The following is a 20,613-nucleotide window of genomic DNA, read 5'->3' as shown; positions in this document are numbered from 1 at the left end:
TTTTGAACATTTTTCCAGTAAACAATGAAACAGAATGCATGCACCAATGACAAAATTGCCCAATTCAGAACATTTCCATCATAAAACATCTACTCAACCTTCTATAGTCCACCAGTATCAGTAAATATGCACAATCTCTGAAGTAGTAAAATCCACATTAAAGAAATATGTAACTAAAAAAGAGGTTGCTGCTAGCAAACAACTTTATATGTCATTGTTTCATCTACAAATAAAGTGCCTGCTGCCCTTGAAGAATAAATTGCCTATGTTGCATGCATTAAAAAAATGATAAGCTAGTAATACCGCAATAGGGAATGGATAGCAAACTGATAACAGGTTTGTAGTTACTAGGTATCTTTGCCAAAAAGGACTGCAGCATCCACCCCCTTTACAACACAGTACAGTATCAGCAATGCATCTACCTACTGTGGGAGTAGAACCCACAGCCTTCTGCATCAAAAGCAAGTATACTACCTGTTGTGCTATTAACAATGCAAGTTGACTTAGCATAAGCAGCACTAAACTTTTGTTCCCCTGCAGCTCTCAGCTCCTTGTAAAATCTACTCGACACTCAGCTATATCTCTGAACTTTGCAGCACAAGATATCTGGAAAAAGCCAACATTTATTGGGGGGGGGGAACAAAGGACCAAAAACCAGGGACACATTTTAAACATTGCTTGTATAATGTTGGAAAGTTGGTAAAATAAAATGCTGTGTTACCACCATACATTTCACTGCCACGTCTTGAACCCAGAGGACCCTGTGCAAAACAGTCAGAGAAACATACCACTATGCCAAATCAGCTGAAACAGAGGAAGACAAACTTAAATGGCTACTATTTAGTGAATTCAGTTCTCACCATAGCTGTCAACCTCTTAGCAAAAAACACTTGAAAAAAGCCAGTAATGTGGGAATACAGCTGCCAAACATATTCAGTGAATTCAGTTCTCAGCATAGCTGTCAACCTTAGCACAAAATACCTGGACGAGGCCAATAATGGGGGAATACAGTCCCAAAAATATGGGCAAATTTCAAATATCCATGTTATAAACTTAGACAATTGCTAGAATAAAAGGTTTTGTTTTACCATGTACTATCTGAAGAATATGAAGTCTGAAATTCAAATGCCTGTTATTTTTAAACATTTGTTAACCAGGAAACTAGTCTGACTTGGAACAAACCAAAGCCAAATTTCAGCAGAACAGGGAGAAACACTCCAGACACATCTTTGCAAGGGATGGGAGGACATGCAGACTCCACACAGAAGGCACCACAGCATCAAACCAGAGAATCTGTAGCTGTCAGGCAACAATGCTACCAGTGCACCACTGCACTACAAACCTTTGCAAGGAAATATGAAGATACAGAAACCACAGATTTTATGAGGAACAGAACAAATATGAGGCAAAATCTGCATTTTTTTTACAAATAGTGGTGGGTAGGGAATTCAGGTCCTTGCCACCTGCATCCAAGGTACAGAGTTCAAGCCTGAATATTTCTACCCACCACTATGTGTTAACAAGGGCATTACACACCCACACATATGTGTTAACAAGGGCATTTTACACACACTGTAATACAAAGATAACAATGTGGCCATACTAAAATGCTGGCCTCCTGCTGTTACAGATACAGAAAAATACATCTGTAATATAGAAGATAATACAGTTTGGTGTAGCAGATGGTTACCCTTTCTCTGTATTTTCTTTTCCTTAATGTCGCAGCTGGGCTTTGCAGCTGTGAAGAAACACAGCTGGAAAAGAAAACAAATTAAAAAAATAAATAAAAACTAGAATGATAATATATGAATGGGAAGTAATACTGTTTGGTATTCTAAATTGTAAGTGATTTATTTTAAACAACTATATCGCTTCCTAATTTTATTTACTGTTCCACGTGAAAGTCGTTACATATCATCTTAAGCAAAAATGCATTTGAAATAAAACAGTGCTTTGCTCTATGTGGTGCTGAGGAACTCAAGAATTTTAGTTAACAACATGCATGCAGATTTTATATGACAGCAATTGCATTTAGCTGTCTTATCTTATGGTTTCCAACTCACTACATTAAACTGAGTTACAGATTCAGCCTCTACAGTTTTAAAAAAATCATATATGTAAAAAAATGACTTTTCATGAAACTGGCTCATGCTTTGTATCTATGATTCCAGGCAAGGAGCACCCCCCCCCCATACACACACACATACACACACACACACACACACACACACACACACACACACTTACCTGTAAATGGGTCCAGAAGCAGTAAACCAGGTCCAACTCCATTGTCTCGAAGCAGCAAACCCGCGCTCGACGTAACGTTTCCCTGTAAGAGCTTAGCACTCAACTTACCTCACTCCTGATTGGTCCTGCACTCAAATCCCTGCTCACCTCTCCCCTGATTGGTCCTGTCTGTGGCTCAAGCAGTCCGGAGCTCCTCTCTTCTGTGCAGTCGTCTACTGCATGGCATCTTGGGCATCTGCAGGGCAGAAAATACCTTCTCTACATCTGGACTGCTGACTCGAGCGGTCAGAGTTCGCATGGATTCCTGGGCATCTGCTGGGCAGTCTGAGTGTGTCTGCGCATGGGCAGCAGTTCCGGTACTCGTTAAAGAAGAATTTTTTTTTTTAAGTTTATGTTTCACGGTATGTATTTCATTTATTTCTAGGTGGGAAGGCTGCAGTCCTGCAGACTGATAGCACGAGCCGCCCCTGGTTATGAATGAGTGCAGCATCTTTTAATGCTGTTTATTCTCATAGTGTCTCGCTGAATCAGTTTCACTTGCACAGAAAGACTGCTACTTCATCTTTGTGGAAGTGTTAGAATTCCCTTTGTTTTGGCTACAGTAGATACACTATTTGTAAAGCTTATAAGATGACCTAAGTATCTGGTATTCTCAGGATTTATGTTATTACTTATTGGCCACCACATTTAATCCCTGGATTCTCTCTCTCTTAGTTTCAGAAGTGTTTTATTTTGCACTGTAAACAGAGCTGGATCATGGTAAAACGGGGCCATAGGCAGAGTACTGGATCACCCCCCTCCCCACCCTAGCCATTCCAGAGTCCCATTACTTGACTATTTCTCCCCAGTTACCATAAACACTGTTCAAACCTCTCAATGTACATACTGTTTTCTGCTGTACTTCTGCAATGAGGTTGGTGCAGTGGTTAAGGTGTTTATCTTACAGATACAAGCTGCAGGGTTTGATTCTCTCATGGAGTAATTGGCTAGGCTTAAAATGGTCCAGAAGGGCAGTTAGCCTAGTATTAATCTATGCACCTATTTAGATTTAATTTAAAACTTATTTCAAATTTTATAGCATAAACACTGATAAACAAACAATGCAGTCTCACAATGAAAACAGACTTGACATTAAAACTTCTCTGCCCTTGAAACTCACTTTCATTGAAACAGCATTGAAACCCACATTCAAAGAAAATGCATCTGACCAATGGTAGATAAAGTTCACCTTTGGACTGTTTTCAAATCATAGGCTCTTTGCACACACATTTTTAGGACTGTGCATACATGCATGTGTTCTTTGATTCACCTTCCTGATTGTATTAAATCATACAACCTGTATAATACAGCATCACTTTTTAGAGCGTATTTTAAACTTGTAGGTTTGAACATTTTTCTAGTAAACAATGCAACAAAATGTATGAACCAGTAATGACAACACTTCCCAATTCAGAACATTTCATCAATAATAGTCTACTCAAACTTCTGTCATAATCCACCAATATCAATCAATATGCACAATCTCTACAGAAGTAAAAGTCATCTGAATAAGTCCACATTAAAGAGATCCGTAACTAATGAAGAGGTTCCTGCTAGCAAACAACATTATATTTCAGTGTTTTATCTGCAAATTCAGTGCCTGCTGCCCTTGAAGAATAAATTGCCTATGTTACATTAAAAAATGGTAAGCTGGTAGTATTGCAATAAGGAATGGATGGCAAACTGACATAGTTACTAGGTATCTCCTCCAAAGGACAACATACTCAGGATTGCAGCATCCACCCCCTTTAAAGTTCAATGCAGTATTAGCAATCCATCTAAATAGTGTGGGAGTAGAACCCACATCCTTCTGCATCAAAAGCAAGTATACCACCTATTGTGTTACTGGCAATGCTTTTGAATAATTTAGCAAAATATTGATATCATTTGCCAAATGACAGTTGCACGTTGTAAACAGACTTGCCATGAGCAGCACTAAACTTCTCTTCCCCTGAAGCTTTCAGCTTCTTATAAAATGCACTTGACATTCAATTCCTTGTAAAATGCACTTGACACTCACTTTCTTGTAAAATGCACTTGACACTCAACCATATCTCTCAACTTTGTAGCACAAGAAATCTGCAAAAAGCCAGCATTTATTGGGGGGGGGTAAAGACCCCAAACCAGGACACATTTTAAATATTGCTTGAATAATCTTAGAAAGTTGATAGAATAAAATGTTTTGTGTTACCATCCATTTCCTGAAAGATACAAAGACTGAAACTTAAATGGCTGTCATTATTTAGTGAATTAATTCCTCACTGATTTGCCAGAAAACCACAAATTTTAAGAGGAACAAACCAAAAGTATGAGCCAAAACTCCAGGCATTCTGTGAAAAATCTGGACAGTCGAGATCTATACACTCAACTCTTTGAAACACAAGTGGTGGTAGAAGTAGAGAATTCAGGCTCTTGTCCCTTGTACCTAAGGTACAGGGTTTGAGCCTGTTATTACTAATTGGGGCATTTTACCATTTTACACACACACACACACACACACACACACACACACACACACACACACACACACTTGGTAAAAACAAAGATAAGTGAAAGCGGCAATGCAAATCTGTCCAAGAGTGAGAATAGAACTTTAAATTTTGTGTGGTAGGAAGAACAGGTCTGTGTGATGATGCATTTACAGGCATGTGTGACCAGATGCAGAAGGTGCCCAAGAAGAATGCCCTCAAAAATGTGTATATTTAAAAGAAAAAAATGTATGTTTTCTACAGTGAGTGTGACAGCCCCTCAGCAAGCAGGCCCCCTCCCAACCAGCAGGAGCCACCTTTCAGCCAATGGGCCCTAGGTGGCTACTTTTTATCATCTAGTGCTGGATCTGGCTATGACTGTATAACCAAATAAAGTAAGACCCACAAAAATACATCAGTGGCATTTGTCATGATATTCTCTATAAATGTAGTTAGCCTCAGCTAGCCATATCTGAAAGAACATAGTTCTGTGGGCCTTAGTCACTGATCAGTTTCCCTCATCAGAAATATTATATAATGTACTGAGTGCATGGGAGCCTCATTTATTTGCTTTGTTTAGAAAGTGTTTATCATTGGGAATATCTTGAGGAAATGGCAGCCCTTGAGTTTATGTATGGTGTCCTTAGTAATACTGTCTGGAACATGATCATCTGGCCTATTTATTTTAGAGCTTTGAATGATAAGGTTTCACTAATGAAGGCACAATAGTCAGTCCATCTTCAGGGGTTGAAGTTGAAGAACTGTCCCTTAGAGTGGATACCTTATATTTGGGAAGATCAAATGTCATCTTCCTCTTTAGTATAGTGGTGATTATCTATGTCTGTCATGTAGAAGACCAGGATTTGAGTCCCTTATAAGGAGTGGATGTAAATTTGGAGGGGGTTGGCATAATGATTAAATTATTTATCGCACAGACACAAGGTACAGGATTTGATTCTCATCTTTAAGAGAGACTGGTTAGGCTTAAAACGGCTCACAAGGGCAGCTAGCCTAGTACTTGCCTATGGACCTCCATTGCAATCTACAGATAATTTTTAACTTGGCCAAGTTCCTCATTAAGTCAAGTTGCCAGTAGACTGCACCATTCTTAGGAACTCTTCAAAATATTGGGTCATTATGGAGAACCGCAAGGTCCTGTCTGCTTGTTTTGTTTTTTCAGATTCAAATGACAGTGGTGTGTAGTCCACCTAATAGGCATATTATCTTGATCCTGGAAAACGAAGATGACTTCCCTATCTCATCTTGTTATTGAAAACACATCTGGCAGACCCATGGAGTTTCTTTCCTCTCCTCTGTATGTTACCCCTGAGTTTCGTCTCCCTCCTCTATGTCTCTCAGGGATGATGTGAGATGGAAAAATAAGAGTTGGAAGAATATGCAGTCTGACATCACTTCCACCTGCTGTTCCTACACCTATGTAAACTGTGTTCACTGGGAAGTAGCACTGCTACCCAATCTGAATCTTTTAAGACAAATAATCAGAGGATGGGGTTATTGCCTAAGTTCAAGCCTTGGGGAAACCCCATAGAAGTCATACAGGGTCTATTGGCATTGCCCCAAAATCCATGTGAGTTTCATCTGCTGGTGTTGGAACATATGTCTGTGTCTGCATGCCAGTTCTATCTCAGTAATTTCAGCTTGCGACACGGGTGGTGCTTGGCCATGCACTAGAGACAATGATCTACTCTGGGAGCCTGAACCTGGAATTGTCCTTCATCCTTCAAAAAGTAACACAGATTTTCAGGACAAGCTACATTCTGATAATATTACTGTGTTCAAGAGACTTGAGTTTATTTAATGAATTCACAACTGTAAATCAATCTAATAGCACACTTCACAGGAAAAAATTACAACTCTACTATAAACCAAAAAAACAAGTTGCAATCGCAGTGAATGTGTTTTTCATTTGGAGGGGTATATATATTAACTGATATATGTTAAACAGTATAGAACAGTGCTATGTGTTATTTTATATTTTAGCAACTGTGTTCCTTCACAATGATGTTAGACACACTCTAATAACACAGAGCTAAGTCCAAGATGGCAGCAGCTGCTTATCTAGGGCAACTTTTATTTATTTATTTTTTTAAACAAGAAACATCTTTATTAAATTATCACTTATAACGTAGGCAATCATACATTTATATTAATGAAAACAAACCATTTTGACATAATCCCATTTGCAAGCATTTTATACACAATCCATATTGACATAATCCCAGTTGCAAATATTATACATCAACAAAAACCAATGAGATGAGTCAAACCCAGGCTATATTGATAAAAACAAGACTTTTTTTGTAGGTTTCAGATATGAGCTCTTTCGCAGTCAAACTGGCTGATTCTTCAGATTTATAAAACATTACTAAAACAAGTCATTTATATAAAACCACCAATCAAGAATTGAGTTGAGAAGCTGAATACATTTAAAGAGATAGCAAACAATACATATGGCACAAAAACATTCACTACTTGTAGAACATAAAACTCTATCTCAAACGTGAGTATGCTTTCAGTGAGGGTTTAATTGGAACTTTGTCATTCAGCCCTGAACCAAAATCAGCCCTCAGCCTAATGATCCACATACTTTCTAATTGCTCAGTATCATTACATATATCCCCACCTTTTAGACTAACATCAATTTTACCTATGACCAAAAAGTTAAATTTATGTAATATTGAAGTCTCCATCACTTATAGATAAAGCATTACTTGCCATCCTATTATTGATGCTATTTAAGTGTTCCCGTATACGACCTTTTAAGAATCTATCAGTTCTACCTACATAGAATTTATGGCACACAATACAGTGAGCCAAGTACACTATGTGTGTACTATTACAGGAGGCATCTATATTAAAAGTATACCATCTCTTCTGGTCTGGGTGCCAAAAGGCCCCAGAACTATCACTATAGGTGCAATAATTACAACTATAACAAGGTCTTGTAATTCATTTTCTATTGCTACTATTGAAATTACTTCCAATGAGAATTTTAGGATAGCATACCATCTGCTTGAGAGATTTGATTTATTTTTGTACACAGAATCTGGAGCATTATCTATTATCTTCTTATATTTGCTCACCCAGCATTTCTGACAGAGCAATCCACAGGGAATTTTTAAAGTCTGCTAACTCATTACACTTCCAGAAAACAGGTTCCCAAGTATATTTTTCTTCCCCATCACACCTCCAACATTTGGTGTTTACCTGAGAAAAAATTCTCTGGAGTCTACTTGAGGTATAAAAATATCTATGCCAACATTTCCAAGCACAAATCCTAAATCTTCTAGATTTTGTTGCACATTTGGGAGCAATAGATATAGACTCTTAACTAATACTTTCTCTCTTTACATTTATTAGTGAATATAGAAATTAAAAATTGTAAACTTATTTGTTATTCTTGTATTTGCTCTTCTGTTGCTTTTCCTGTTTTTCTTAATACTATCTTGTGCTTATGTGTACTACTATGATACTTATCAAACAGTAGATGTTATGTTCTACCTATTATAATTTACTTTATTCTTAATTGTAATTTTGATGTTTTTGATATTGTATCTTTGGAGCTTTTCTCCCCAGGACTCCATTGAAAATGGGCTCATTCGGTCCAATGGATTATCCTGGCAAACAAACTTCAAATAAATAAATAATACATATATTCCCCTCATTATTTCTTTGTGAATTGGTTATCCAATCTCTTTTTCCAATCCTTTCTAACCTTCTCTGATTGATTCTTATAGTTATCATGCAATATTTTATATGTGCTACTAAAAAGTCTTTCGGTTTTTCCCAGTTAGGGGTCGCCACAGCGGAACTCCGGTCCGCTAATGATTGGCAGTGGATTTTTACAGTGCCGAGTTGCCAGCCCAGCGCCCAACCTTCAAAGAAGGCACACCCATTCACGCACACACCTACCTGCATATCTTTAAATGTCACTCGACCACAGTGAGGACATGCAGACTTCACACAGAAGGCGCTCCAGCCAAGAATCGAATGGGAGAACCTCTTGCTGTGAGGCGACAATGCTAACCACTGCACCACTGTGGCCGGATTTTTTTTTTTTATATGTGCTACTAATTATTCCTTTTTTAATGGCAGCTTCTGTTCTAGATTATACCAGTGCTAGTCTTTTTTAAGCCCCCCCCCCCAATTTCTTTCTGTTTGCCTATACTCATATCAATCATTGATAGGGAAGGCAATCTCTAACCTGCAGTCCAAAAAAAAAAATTCCTATATGATTATTGTTATTCTCCTTAGAGCTCTACATCCAAAATCCCAGTCTCTCCTTGTTTCTTGAGCTTTTCCCCTGTTTCATCATCATTCTTTTCCATTTTGAATTATAGTTTTCTGCTTGTGCTTTGTATTGGAGCCTTAACTGTGTTGCTCTGAAATACCCTTTCAAATTGGGTAATCCAAATCCACCTTGTTCTATTGGAAGAATCAGCTTATCCCACTTGACTCTTGCCATCTGACCCTCTCAGATAAAATACTTTAGCTCTTTATTAATTGTTATTTGCAACTTCTCCTCTGGCTGATAAAAATATGCTTGAACTCTGTAAAAGACTAAAGGGACTAAAACATTTTAACTATTTGCATCTACTATCCATATCCATACAAGACAGCTTCCATTTTCTCAGTTTTTGTATTATCTGTTGTTTAGTTTCTTCCCAAATATCCTTAGCTGCCACACCAGAATCACCTTTAATCCATACTGCTAAATACTTCATTTTATCATGTCCCCATAAATATGGATATTGCTGAACCAATTAATGTGTGGGTACATAATTTACCGCTATTGCCTTTTTTTTTAGTTTCATTAATTTTGTATCCCAAAATGATTTGGAACTGTCTCAAAATGTTCTACAACACTGTAATGTCCCTTTCTGATTTTGTCAGGTATAAAATAATATCAGCTGCAAATAGAGCCAGCTTTTTTGATTTCAATACCGATTATATCCTTGAATTTCTGAGCCCCTTATTTTCTTTGCCAATGGTTCTAAATATAATGCAAATAACAAAGGGGAAAGAGGATACCCCTGCCTGGTTCCTCTGCTCAAGCAGAAATTCTGAGAGATGACCCCACCCACTTTAATTTTCACCTCTGATCCCTCATAAATAATCCTAATCTACCATATAATTTTATCAGGGAATGCAAATGCTTCCATTGCCATAAAGTCCCAGCTTACTCTGCCAAATGCTTTCTCTAAATCAAGACCCACCAACAACAGAGCTAATTTCTTACATTCTTGTCTTTGGATCATCAGTGTTCTGTTAATGTTGTCAAATATTTGCCTCCCTTCCACAAAATCACACCTGATCCATATCTATCAATTTTGACATCACTTTTGCCATTCTTTTAGCCATTATAGACATAAACACTCTAGAATCATGGTTTAGTATTGAAATGGGCCTGTATGAAGCTGGATCTGATGGATCTTTTCCCTATTTAGGTATTACAGCTACCACTGCATTTTTCTAGGATGTTGGTACTTCTCCTTCTCTTAAAATACTGTTAAACAAAACCTTCCAGGTCTTTATCACTTTTTTCCTCCTAGCTTCCAAACATCCACAGAAATGATATCTATTTCTGGGGACATCCCTGTAGATTAGCTAAGTTATACACAGCTGTTTTTATCTCATCTCCTCCGCCTCTCCTAACTATTAGTAATTGAGCCTCATCTACCTCTAACCTTGGCATATTTAATTCTTCTATAAACATTTCCATTTGTACCTTTTCTTAATTTCCATATTTCTCTGCTTTATACAGGCTTTTATAGAATTTCCAAAATATTTCTAATACCATGACAGAATCTCTTGTTAGCTTCCTTGTTATATACTCCTTAAGCTTGGTGATAGCCCTTTCTACTTTCTGTTGTCTGAGTAGTTGTGCTAAAAGTTTTTGTGCTCTAGAGTTATTATCAAAAACAGTTGCTTAACAGCAATCTTTCTAAACGCATGCATATTATCGAGGTAATCCCTTAGTCTCTGTTTAACATTCTGCAGTTGCTCCTCTTCTTGTTCTGTGAGATCCCCCCTATTCTGTCATACTTTCACATTTGTCAGTCCCGCTAAATAATTCTTGTTACTTCTTAACTGTATCTCCCTTTTTTTTATTCCATCTGATTTCTAAACTCCACTTCAATTTTCTCCCACTCCCGAGCTATAGTTTCAGAAGACATTTCTATCTTTTCTAATAGCTCCTCTATAATTTCCACTACCCATTCCTCAAATTCCTCTCTTTTCAGCAAATAGGTGGAAAAGTGCTACTGTCTCATTTTTATTTCATTACCCTGTGTTTTTATTTTAGTTATTATTGCTCCATGATCTGAAATAGTTATTGGGTATGTATCAAGACCGTAAATTAATGTAAATGTTCCTGTGAAATGAAAATTCTGTTTTGCTAAGCCCAGTTTTGTATTTTGGGGAATAATATGTAACTTTACTCTGAACTCCTAGTACTGAATTCACATCTTCCATGCCAAATATTTTCATAAATTTCTTCAAAGGTCTACCCTCCTTTGTTATACTTTCCCTTCTGGGCCCTCCCAGACACATCTTCACTGCTGCAAGTCAAATACCAGTCTAAACGTAATATTCCTTGCTGAAAGCTGATTATTTCTCCCAGAATTTTCTTAAGCTCCATTCTAGCAATTTTAGATGGAATATAAGTTCATGCCAGTGTAATCCTCCGCCTCCCTTGCCAACAACCCCTAATCTTTTTTATCATCTTCTATCACTACTGTAGATCCTCTTGCAAATAATATAAGTAGAAATGCAGCAGGATCCAGACCATGTAGTAAATATAATGTATAACCAGCCCTTAAACAGTTCCACACCTGGTAACAGAGAAAGAAATAGCAAACCACACTGCACAGAATTAAAATCCATGAATTTTTATTCAGGCACTACAAACACTAAGCAGTTTCATCCCTGACTGTAAAATAGGACTTCTTCATTAACAGTTAAAAGAGAATGTCCAAGCTGTATAGCAGAACTAATCAAATACCTGCCCCCATTAATTTGTTTAATTAACATTCCCCAGCAACTAAATACATCTCCAATTTAAGAAACTGCATTGAAGTGGAAAGGCTTTAAAAAGTCTGTACAAACATCTTAAAAATACTTTGTACCAACATATCTAAAAATACATACATTAGGCAAATTATATTTATATTTATAAAATATTTATATGTATATTTTTTAACTGTACAGTACCCTCATTTTCAACCAACAAGAGAGGGATAAAGTATGATTTAAACCAGAAGGACCAGTGGCATTTGTTTTTGTCAAGCAAATTCCCTACACACCAATCGGGTCTTCCATGGTCCTCCCCTGAATTCAAAATCAAATACATCTATTATGAAAAAAACAAATTCACATCCAGTGTGTGCTTGAATGTGATTCCACAAAGCGTTTTTGGGGTCTTGTCTTTTTACCTTCCTTATGTGCTCATATACTCTTTTAAAGGTCTCTCTGTTTTACCAATGTAGATTTTTTATGTAATGCAACATATACAATTCCTTTGGTGTCACAGATACATCTCTTTGGGTATTTTATAGTGCCATACCCTTTCAATATAATACTATTTCCTTTTAGGATATATGGTCTCCGGAAACATCTCCTACATTTTACCATTCTGTACTGGTACCCAATAGTTTTCGGGGATGGAAGCCTTTTTATAAGTAATTTTTAATATTACAGTCTCTTCTGAAAATAAATGTGGGCACCATCCCAACCATCTTCATATCCATACCACAAATATCAAACACATTCCAGTTTTTTTACTAATGTTTCTTATAGCCACTGTATCACCACTGAAAGTTATTATGTAACCTCTATTACAAGCCTCGCAAAAATTGGTCTCAGTGGCTGTCAAACCTTCTCCGAGACCCAAAAACATTACATGCAATTTTTTACAGACTTGGTAAAACAGATCAAGAACAGAAACCATTCCTGCTGTTCTTACTAACTGACCCTTGACAGGGTTTTCTTTTGATGTAAGCAGTGGCTACTATCAAAATGTAGTAGGGAGTTGGAATAAATAAGTTTTCTGTGTAAATTATAAATAAAACCTTTGTTAAAGTGGTCCAGTTTCATTTCAACATCCATATAACAAATAGTGCCAATAGATGTATTCAAAGTAAATCTTAGGAATCTGGTAATTGTATTTATATAATTAAAAGAAATCCCTAAGTTTTATCTCAAAATCCCTCCAAAAGATGACTTTGACATCCAAGAAATGCCCATAAAGTGTCCAGCCATTCTCAAACCCTAATTTAAAAATGCATTGGTCCTCCCAGTATGCTTAGACAATGCTGACGAATATAGGGGCACATGCTGGCCCATTCCCCACACCATTTTTTGTTTAAAAATGTTCCCTTCAACCCAAATAAAATTGCTGTCTAGCACCATTTCCATTAAGGAGCTTAAGACTTCAGTCATTGTATTGCAAACCAACCAATGCCACAATCGTGGGGAATAACTTAAAATAGGTCTCTTATATCAATCATTGCCAATACATGTTGCTCAACATACAAATCTTTTAGTTTTGAATCTATGTACCTAGCCAACCCACAGGTTTTTGAACCTTTGGCATTGACTATTGGTCATAAAGGAGGATCATGAATATTTCTGTGAATTTTCGGAATTCCAAAAATAGTTTGGATACGTGGGAGCTCAATACTCAAAAAATTATACTGTATGTGATTTGCCCCTGCATGAGTAGGTCATTGATTACCTTATCTATTTTTGAGTAGGCTATATTGATTTGGTTTCCGGATACCTCCTCATAATTGTCAGAAAATAACAAACCCTCCATTCTTGAGTTTAACTCAAGATCTAAGGTATCCATTATAACCACTCCCCCTCCCTTGTCAGGTTTCATACCTCTCACTTGTTTATTGTCACAGATATCTCTCAATAGTCTCCTTTCATCCTCACTCATATTCATTTGTATCTAAGTTCCCTATTATTTAACAATTTTCTAATGTCATATTTACAGATTTTTCATGAAGCATTATTGTCGGGTGCAGGTGGGGAGGGGTTGTACAAAGTGGGTCTTTTGAACTTCTTCATGTCTCTTACACTAGTGTCAAGGTCTCCCAGAAAAAACTGCTATATTTAATTTTTTAGTAAATATCTTTAAATCAATCAAGGTTTGTACTTAATTCCCTCTTTTAGATGGTACAAATGTGATTCCCTTTTCAAACATGGAAGCATGCTCAATAGTAATGTGGACAGAACTAAAACTGTAAATTTTGAAGTTGCTCTTGTGGTTTAGCACTGTCATTAGTAATTCTTGGAGTCCAAGTTCTTCCTCCCCCTCCTCCTCTTCTGTTGTGGTAATGGCCCCAAAGGATATTTTCTTGAATACAGGTGGTGGGAGGGGGGTTCCCTCCATTCTGGTCATTTTCTTCTGGTTGATTAAACTCTCTGACCTCTGGAGGAGTGAGGAGTCTAAAGGGATCTCAGGTGTATCAGCATCCATTTGGGAAATGTCCTCACAACCTGCTTCTTGGCCATATATACCACTGTTGGAGTAAGAGAGGAGTTGGGTAAGCCCTTTGTCTTTCATAATCACCCTTGTCACAAAACAATTTATTTTCTTTTTTTATGTTTCACTAAGTATTTTGTCAATCTTAACAACTAGTTTTCAAACAGTAAATCATTTGAAATAGTAGTGTCCAGCTGCATTATTTCAGTCTGTAAACTGTCCATGACAGTTTGGTTGTGCTATATAAGTATTTCCATCAGTTCACACCCATTGCAGTAAAAGAGGGCCAAAAGATCATAGTGTAAAGCCAAGCCCTCTTTCAAACCATTGAGAAACTTCCATGTTCTGAGCCCCTTAGAGACTATCCTCTGTTTTAATACACTCATGGAAATAGCAATTTTCAATCTGCAGTTTATAATACTTAGTCAATTTATTTTAAAAAGTATATAATTGTTTAGTTAAACTAGGGCCATAACCATTAATTTGTACAATACTTTGCCCAAACTCAAAGTTATTATGAAGTCAGTCACTCAAGACAAAACAGTTGTTTACAGTATCTTGGATGCAGCTTCTTTTGCTAAAAATGTTTAGCATATGAGTCATTTATGTTGAGTTCCTCCTGTAGTAGAACAAATTGTTGCTTCCCTTTGTGCACATGGTACACTGGTGTTACTTCCTAAAGTTTCCAATCACAATTCTTCTGGTGTCACACAAATATTCATATTATCATCCATTCCATTAAGTTTTTGTGTCAGTAATTCCACAACTTGAGTCAAGTTACCTAAAGAAGCTTCAATAGCCTCCACTCAGCTAGGGCTGCCATGCCACATTACTTCCTCTTCAAATAAAGGAAGTGACATCACTGATGGGTCAAGGATCACTGCAGTTGAAAAAACAAGAAGAAACAAAGACACTCCAGACTAGAAGAAATGCAGCAGGATCCAGACCAAGTGGTGAAAATAATGTATAATCAGCCATCAAAAGTAACATCAAACCACACTGCAAAGAAGTAAACATTATAAACATTAAGCACTAATATAAGTACTCCTTTTTTCCTTTGTCCCATGTATTCTGCTGAAGAACCATCCTGAAAACCTTTCTTTATTAAATTCAAATGTTCAGTTCTTTCCAAGTGTGTCTCCTGTGGCATAGCTATTTGCACTCTACATATTAATATAGTTCACTACTCTTTCTTGTTTGTATTTATCTGTAACACCATTGTTATTTAAAGAAATTACAGAAAGCATTATTGTATTAAAAAGTTATTATTCCCACATTTTATGTATAACAACTGTTTTGTTAAATGTCTAGTTCCAGCTTTTGTGTTATATGCATACACCATTTGGCAGGTTGAATTTTTATATAGTTGTTTCTTGCCATATCCATTTGAGCCTATGTCACATCTTATAAAACTTTTTGTTTTATTGAAGGACCTCAAAATAAAAACAGACCATCAACACCCCCCTAAAACCTATTAACGTAATACTAACACAAAAACTATGTACATCTTCAAATATTGATGTTTTACCCTCCTGATAGGAACATATGACCCAAACTGAGAGCCACACTCACAGAATTGAGTTAACCTAAAAGAAAAATTATCCATGCTAAGAAGCTTGGTGCAGCCTGTGTTTCTACTAAGTGCTGTTTTTGTCTTATCTTTATATCTCTCCCAGCTGAGAAAACACCTGAATGTATTCAGAGAACATTATCTCCTAGCCAATTTTTCTTTTTTTCCCTAGCCAATTCATCTTTATCAGATTGTAGCCAATTTTTCTTTATCAGATTGTCTCCATGGAGACACAAGGACCAGATACAGAATTGCTACTAAGCATACATTTATTACGAGGACCAGATACAAAATTGCTACTAAGCATACATTTATTTGCTAGAAAATAGCCTTATAATATTCAATATTCTTTTTCTTTTACTGGCTTTCTCTTGAAGCTTGTTACTAGATCAAGTTAATGGCCTTAATCTAGTCATTCTCCCATGCAGGAATGAAAAAAAGCACATTAATTTTTCTTTTAACCAGGCTTTTCTTCTTCTTCTTTTTTTTTTACATTGCAGTGCCTACATTTCTAAAAACTGAACAAGGACAAAGACAAAGAGAGAAGAAAAAATAACAGGAGCTCATGTTTACAATGGTATCCTAATTACACTTAAAATAACTGAGAAAACTTTACTTCATAAAATGCAAAGAAAATCATGCACTATAAAAATAGTACTATTAAGAAAAAAATGTTGCTTTGCTTACAGTTAATTTTCTCCTTCCTCTTCCCCTCTCCTAAGTATTTTTCCAAACATTAATGACATGAAGTTGAGCATATGCTTTGGAGTCCCCCACAAGTCCAACAAAGTTCAAAAAAGTCCAATATTTCCAGAATTTCTTGTCCTGTCATATTTCACAAATATAATTATTGCTTTGTAATCCCACATTTGTCAATTTCCAAGTTACTGGTTACATTCCTGTTCATCTCCATCTCCTACATCCTGTCTCTGCTTCATTTCCAATGTACTCTTGATTCTTCTAGTCAACTCTTGTGCTCCCTTCCTTCTGTTCAGTATTTTCCATTGAAACATTGGAAGAGGTTTCACTGGCAAAGTCTCTCTGTGGTCTTTATTACCAGAAGAACAAGAAGCATAATCTCCTTCTGTTTCACAGCTCACTTTTTGTAGGATATACTTTTGTATTTCCTCCTTAGCATGCACTTCATCAGAAAATGATTTTGTCCCTCCAGGGAAGAATATTTTGAAGATAGCTGTGTATAGCAGTTAAAATCTCACACCTGCTTCTCGACATTCCATGAGTAGTGGAATATATTTACTCCTCTCTTGCCTCGTACAATGATTAATCATTCTCCACAAACACTCTGCTATCTTCCAGTTTTAGTACTTTGTCCTTCTGCCACAGTTTTGCCAGAATCAACTCCTTCTGTTGGTAAGATCGCATCTTTACTATTAAAGGTGCACACTGCTTTCTCATAGCCATATTTGGGGCATATACATAATGTGCCCTTTCAACTAACAACTACTGTTTATTGGTGCTTTCATAAAGGTATTACAGTTAGTTCCTTCCAGCCTCTCTGGTACAGATGAAAATCTCAGGTTTTCCCTATGTGCTCTATCTTCTAATTCTATTATTTTTGAAACATCTCTTTTTGCGCAGTATCATATTTAGCCAGCCATTTCTTCAGTTCTACCTCTGCTTTTTGCAGTTTTATCACCTCATCTGAATATCTTTTTAAAGCTTCTTCCATTTTTTCTAGCCTTTTGTTGTTTCAGTTGATGTACTCTATCAGTGTTTCATTGTGTGCAGTTGTCTTATACTTTTCTTTCTGTTACTGGAAGTCATGTCTAGAGGTTGTACTGCTTCTTTACCCAATACAGCTGCAGAACTTTCACAGTCAGCGTTTTTTTCCTCACCTTTTGTAGCTGATTTTCTTTCAGGTCCTCTGTATTTCTTTTTTCCTGGCATCCAGGGAGTGCATTTACTAGCCAGTTAATAAAGTTTAACCAGAATAACAATCACTGCTGTGTCTGTTTGAACTACAAGACCGAAGTTGCAAATACATAATTTGCTGTGGGATTTCTTCAGCCTTGTTAACCTTGTTAAGCAGTGATGATGATTCTGTAGAGGTCCATATACATAACTATGTGTGGTCCTTCAGCCCAGTGCTTCAGAGAAGATGAATTATGTTCTGCTTCAATGAGCTGCAACTGATTCTGTCAACTTTCTGCTCTGGGACCAACTTTGTGCAGATTCATTTAAATGTTGAATACCTTAAAAAAAAAAAATGAAAAACTAAGGTACTTATAGTGTGCATATGACCATGTTTCAATGCATCTGCCTTAATTTGAGGACTGAGTTGGAACATTTTTTGCAAACAGTGCAAGGATAACATTTCTCTGAGTGTTTATGAACTTTTTTGGGTTGCCTTTGTTTGCTCCATGGGAACATGGGCAAGGAATCTACACAGCAGGGTATTTTTTTGTGTTGTATGGGGTTTCAATCTTGGTGAACTTGGAATATCATAGGCATACTCTACTCAATTTTAGCAATAGGTTGACTATAGCTGTGTGTTGCCTAGTTTTAACAGAACTGTATTATTGTAGATTTGCTGCCACTGTTTTTTTTTGCATTTACAATCAGAATTTGCTCACTGAAGTTGCTGGTAATGATTTTTCAGAAGACCTTATAAAGAACTATTTGGATGACTGCTTGTCTTCCATATTTCTTAGTGATGTGATTATTTCAAATTTTGTTTTTGTTTAAAACTTGTATTTTAGTTCTATTCATGCTATTTTATATTTTATACTTAGAGTTCATCTGCTATGAATTTATTTTGATAATTGCAATACTCCTTTTTTATATATTATTTTTTTATGTGGGGGTGGGTTTTTTCTGCCCTGTGCATCATTCTTCAGCACTATACCCAGTGCCCCACATCCATTGCCAGGACTACCAGTCATCCCCTAACTCCTGGGCTTTCTCTGACTGGGCTGAGGCCAGCGCAGAGCTTCAACACTTCATTGTGGTCTGGCTGACTATATCTTCTTAGGGGGGGTATCTTATGATATACCCTGTTACTCCTCCTAATGGTCTCTTCAGTACATCCAAGGGGCTGGAGTGCAAAGGGGCTATGCTGGATTTCACCCTGATATACAACAGCTCAGCTGTGCCCACCACCCTATTCCCCCCTTTAGACCACACCTTCTAATCAAGTCATCTCAGCCTCCTCCAGGGATCATTATCTTTCCATACCAGGGAAGTGGCTACTCCTTTTTTATTTTCACCATATCATTATTTATTTAATTATTTATTTATTTATTTATTGACTAACATTTGATTACCGGGAAAATCCGATTGGGTAGAACCTCATGTTCAGCAGAGGCCTGGGGAGAAAAGCTTCAAATTATTGAAAAAGCATTTCAAGAACAATAATTTTACAGTCTTCAAAAATAGAACAAAAACATCTGAAGTTTAAATAATTATAATAAATTAGAGATAATGTAAAAACATTGATTATGAATAATTTAATATTTATAGAAATTTTAGACAGCTGGTAGAGAAATTAAAGGTAAGTTAGTCAAGTACAAATAGGAATTGCAATATGAAGTGTGGGAAAAACAGGCTTATTGTATATTTAGAGAGAAAGTCAGGGAAGAGAATTTGATAGAAGTAAGGAATTAACTCATTCACTCCAATGGAGCTCAGGAAGTTTGTATTGTCACTTCCAATGGGCGGAGCCTAATCTTTTTTATAGAATCAAATTGTGTCCTTACATTTCAAACAAATGTTCATATTTCTGGAACCATAGAGGTTATGTAAAATTGTAAATGGCAAACTCTTCAGCACAAACTATTTTTATAGTGGCAATATTCTTTAGGTTCTAGGTCTCAAACTGAATTTTATAAGACACAGTAAACACAGTAACTATTACATTTGTAATATTTTGTAAACAACTTATAATATTTCATCAGCCACTCAAGTTATATGCATACTGTCAGCAGCATTTTATTCACCTAGCTTTGAACTTTCATATGAGGCCAAAGGATTATGTGTTACTTGGTTGTTGGGTTATTTAGAAAAATGTGAAAATTATATCTATATAAATTAATATCATAAAAACAACAGTTACTATCTATTTACCTGCACTAGACAGAGATCAAATATTAATGCAATTGAGTTTGCCATTGTGTAAGCTTTAAGATAAACTATTTTAAAACTGTGTATATAGCATGGTTTTGGAATTATTGATGCAAATATGAACAAGCAATATTTGATGCCTAGAAACATCAGTAGGAGTTAACTGCAGATGCACTTGGATATAATGAGTTAAGTGAAGAAGGGAGAGTAATGAGGTATAAAGAATAAATAGTTTATTCCAATTTTGTGTAAAAACAGAGTCAGATTTTACCTAGGAAGTATTTCAGAGTGGTTTTGAAAGATGGGAGGGAAGGTATTGGCCTGCTGGATACAGGTAAGGAGATCCAGGCCTTAGCAATCTTGAATGAGTAAAGACAATGCTCAGCAGATTTGATTGGTTTGTATACAGGCAGGAGTTCTTTGTCACTGGATCACAATGACTGACTGGGAGCATAGTTTTGTACAATGGTTTATAGTGCTGGACATGCAGATAGATGCGGGATAATTTTATAGGTGGTAAGAAGATGTGTATATGTTAGTTGATGAGGAAGTTCTAAGCAGTTTAGGCCTTTTAGTGATCTACAGTAGTGGGTTCTAAAAGGGGTATTTGCTGCAAATTTAGCAACTTTGTTATAGCACTGTTCAAGTTTTCATTTTTGTGAAGCCAGGAGGTTAGTATGGATAACAGCACCATAAAG

The 20,613-nt window shown here is 36.5% G+C and overlaps 1 protein-coding gene across 4 annotated transcripts in view; it reads left to right on the top strand.

The window, feature by feature from the left end:
- The window catches only part of CCDC141 (coiled-coil domain containing 141), a 2,268,332-nt gene that overhangs the window by 958,666 nt on the left and 1,289,053 nt on the right, over positions 1-20,613 (top strand). The gene's annotated exons all lie outside the window — the stretch shown is intronic.

This window comes from Protopterus annectens, chromosome 6.part0 (assembly GCF_019279795.1).
Source record: "Protopterus annectens isolate FY-2018-M chromosome 6.part0, PAN1.0, whole genome shotgun sequence".
In the NCBI taxonomy this organism is placed as follows: Eukaryota; Metazoa; Chordata; order Ceratodontiformes; family Protopteridae; genus Protopterus; species Protopterus annectens.
Note: the sequence above shows the minus strand (reverse complement) of the source record. Positions and strands in the feature narration are given on the sequence as shown.